Source organism: Nelumbo lutea, chromosome 1 (genome assembly GCF_056320005.1).
Source record: "Nelumbo lutea isolate HS-2025 chromosome 1, American lotus-T2T, whole genome shotgun sequence".
In the NCBI taxonomy this organism is placed as follows: Eukaryota; Viridiplantae; Streptophyta; class Magnoliopsida; order Proteales; family Nelumbonaceae; genus Nelumbo; species Nelumbo lutea.
Genome location: NC_142684.1, coordinates 26104467 through 26108332, shown reverse-complemented (window position 1 = coordinate 26108332; position 3866 = coordinate 26104467). Strand labels below are relative to the sequence as shown.

General features: G+C 40.8%; 1 non-coding gene across 1 annotated transcript; it reads left to right on the top strand.

Annotated features, from left to right (window-relative positions):
• Positions 1 to 676: 676 nt before the first annotated feature.
• On the top strand, positions 677 to 783 carry LOC148874029 (small nucleolar RNA R71). The gene has a single exon (XR_016106414.1). It is a non-coding gene; the product is annotated as a small nucleolar RNA R71 (small nucleolar RNA).
• The last annotated feature ends 3083 nt before the right edge of the window (positions 784 to 3866 follow it).

Sequence of the window (3866 nt, the reverse complement as noted above, 5' to 3'; positions counted from 1 at the left end):
AACGACAGTGGCAAGTTGGCTGATTTGGTTCCCCAAATTCTGAATGCTGGCTCTTGTTTCCTGTTGAAATTGCTGAGTATTAGTAGCTAGAGCCTTAACTATATCTTCTAATGACATACCTAAATTCGAGGGTTGGCCTTGCGCTGTGATGGGTGTTGAAAACTGGGGCTGTCGACTGAAAAAATGGGGCTGGTATTGCTGCTGTCCTCCTTGGTTCCCGTAGCTTAGGTTTTGGTGATCTCTCCACCCCAGATTGTAATAATTGGAGTAGGGATCATACTTTTGTTGGGGTTGGCCCGGGAATCCTCCTATGGCATTGACTTGCTGCATCGAACCATCTTGCAATGATGAACACATGTCCATAGGATGGCCAGGAATCGAACAGATACCACACACCCTGGCAGTTTGTACTTGTCCTGCAGCGAGTTGTCTTACCAAAGCAGTTAGGTCAGAAATCTGATTTTCTAAATTTACATTGCTTACCTCATTAACCCGTCTAATGGTACCGTCTGTCCTAGCACCAAACTGTTGTGAATTTTCGGCCATGTTGGAGATTAACTCCCTGGCCGCTTCGGGTGTCTTGTTCACCAAGGCTCCTCCACTGGCTGCATCGACCATACTTCTATCCATGGGCTGAAGCCCTTCATAGAAGTATTAGATTAACAATTGCTCAGGAATTTGGTGGTGGGGGCAACTAGCAACAAGTTGCTTAAACCTTTCCCAATATTCATATAATGTCTCACCACCAAACTGCCGAACTCCACATATTTCTTTTCTTATATTTGCAGCCTGGGATGCAGAAAAATATTTATCTAAAAATATCCTGTTCATCTCATCCCATGTGCGTACAGAACCGGGAGGGAGAATATACAACCAATCATTTGCTTTATCTCTTAAAGTAAATGGAAAGGCTATGAGTTTTACTTGGTCCTCGGTCATACCATGGGGTTTCATGCTTGAACAGACGACATGAAATTCCTTTAGATGTTTGTGAGGGTCCTCACCGGGGAAACCATGAAACAGAGGTAATAATTGAATCAAACCAGATTTGAGTTCAAAGGCTACCTCAAGAGTGGGGTACGTGATGCATAAAGGTTGTTGGTTCAGAATTGGTGCAGCCAACTCCCTTAATGTCCTCTATCTATCAGCCATTCTTTCTACTTCTTCGAAGATGGGAAGATCACAATCTGAATTCACCTTCTTTGGTGAACGATCCTTCCTTTGCTTCGCCTCCTTTCTTAAACGACGGGTGGTCCTCTCAATTTCGGGATTGTACTCGAGTTCACCTCGTTGAGAAGCACGGGTCATAAAAAAAAAGAGGTTAACAAGAGGAAGGTAATAGCTAAGAAATTAAAGTTGCTCCCCGGCAACGGCACCAAAATTTTGACGGGTTTGTCGAAGCCCTCAAAATTAGTACTAGTTCCACAATAAAATATTTGCAGTAAAAGTGGTTCTAGGTCGAATCCCACAGGGAGCAAATCAGTAATCTCTAAGCCGAATGGGTAAAGTAATTGTGTGGGAAAATTAAATAACTAAAATTAAAAGAATAACAAACAAAGAGAAAAATCAGTCTTACCGAATTCTGGTTCAAGGGTTCAAGTTGAATCGATTGACCATCGATCCTAGGTACACTTCAGCATTCTTGCAATTCAGGCATTTAACCTTAGATTTATTAGGATAGCCATAATAAACCTTGTGTTTTCCTAATTCAGTTGACCAAACCCAGCATTCGATCAACACTTATCACCACTCAACTGGGTACGATAGCGTTCCATATTAAACAATGATAGCATTAAGATTTGTGAAAATAGTTAAACCAAAATAACAATAATTGAGATAGCTGCAATTACTGAATTTTGTTCCATCGATTCTTTTAGGTTGAACCATGTTAAAACATTGGTCAAAGGCTGTCATGAACAATTGACCCAAAAAGATATCAACCTAATTGCTACTTGTACCATTATTCATGAAAATTACGGATCACCGAAATCATGGATAGCAGTAGGAAAATCAACATTAATTCAGTTTGTCAGACTAATTAACATTAACATCCCATAAAAATGTGCACAAGAACCAATGAATACTTGAATTAAAAAAGAAAGAAAATAAAGTAACTACAGAACCTCACAATGACACAATCGAACCTCCCCCTTGAACTAGAAAAAAAGAAGCTTAGCTGCTCATGATCTATGCAATCTCCATGCTTTGCTTCTCCATGGCCGAACTTATCTTCTTGAGTTGCTTGATGCTTGATTGCTGGATGATTGAGTGATTGCTAGAGCTGGTTCGCCCCCCTCTTTATATAGTCAAAGGATAGGGCTATTTTCCAACTCCTTCTAGGAGATCATCTTATCCTTAGGGAGTTTTGATCTTATCTTGAACTAATCCTATCCTATCTCTTATCTAATGCTCTAATCTCAATCTTCTTATCTCTCTAGGATTACATTTAAGACTTTAGATCTGATAAAACTCTCTCCTTGGAGATTACATTCGAAATTCGGACTCTTAATTCTTGAATTCGAGTTGGGCTGCTTCAAGGTACTTCTGCGAGTTGGGCTTAAGTTGTGAAATGGGTCTGGCTGCGAACTTGCTCCGAATTTGGGCTCGTTTTTGTACTCGATGCGGGCCGAATCTGTCAAAACCCAAAACATAAAATTTGTGGGCCTTCCTTTCATCTTTCTAATGCTTCTTGAATTGTCTAATTCGGTGTCCGGAATTGAGAGTTAGGCCCAGATTAGTAACTGTCGCCGAAACTGTACAAAATCACCCGATTTGCCCTGTTTTCTTCCAATTGCCTTATTTATTGCCCTGAATCGAAATACAAGAGTAATGAATCCATTTAAGTGCTAAATAAATGTAAAAGAGTGAATATTAGGGGATAAAATTAGGGTTCATTTTGGTCTCATCACCTATGCTGATTCGATACTGGCTCTTTCACACACCATGGCTGAATGCACACCATTGCCATGGTGTCCTTAAGATCATTGGATGATCTCCCTGCATGGTGTGCCGAACATCAGCTTCCTCCCCAAGAGAAGTCGTGTGGAACCCTAGCCGTTTAGGGTCCATCTAAATCTGGCTTTATGAAAGCCAGTGGAAAACACTTTGGTTTGACCTAAATTTAATCTTGGGGGTTTTTTGTTCCCTCCAATAAATATAAGTGCATTTGATAGAGAATTTTATATGATGAATTCTCTAAAGGCCTTCCATCATTAGTATGAATGTTGGTTGTATTGGTGGGTGGGGATGCATCATAAAATTGGACTATCCATCTACTAATGCAATTGGCTAGATTGCTTCATGAGATGATAGGGGCATCATAGACCGATGTGGGAGGGGTCTATCCTAAAATGGAAGACTCTCTCACGGTACCTTGGCATTCATGAACATGATGGGTGAACACTTACTGAACAAAAAGGTTTAGCAAAAAATGGTTCTGAACCTTGTCTGACAAAGGCCAATGGGAAAGCTGATAAGATGAGTGGATGAGATGAGATCCTTCACAGAAGGTGGTGGGGTTTTGCAGCTGAAACAGTTGGCTCCATGCACCCCACGTGGTTTCCCACATTTCCAAAGATACAACTGTCTCTGTCACTGTGATTCGAGGGAATCTCAGAGATGCCCAAAATTGGAAATGGAACATAGATTAAAAGCCCTTTCTATGTGATGACATGAATCAATTAGGCTGTGGACTCATAAATTTGCCTTGCCTTTACCGGAAATGGCAAATGGAAACTTCACCAAATTGTTGGATGATAACAAACTCAAGGGCCCTAATTATACTGACTGGTTCTGAAACCTTATGCTAGTTCTGACGTTCGAGAATTTGGACAAAATTGCTAAGAACCCTGCTTTGGATCGTCCGG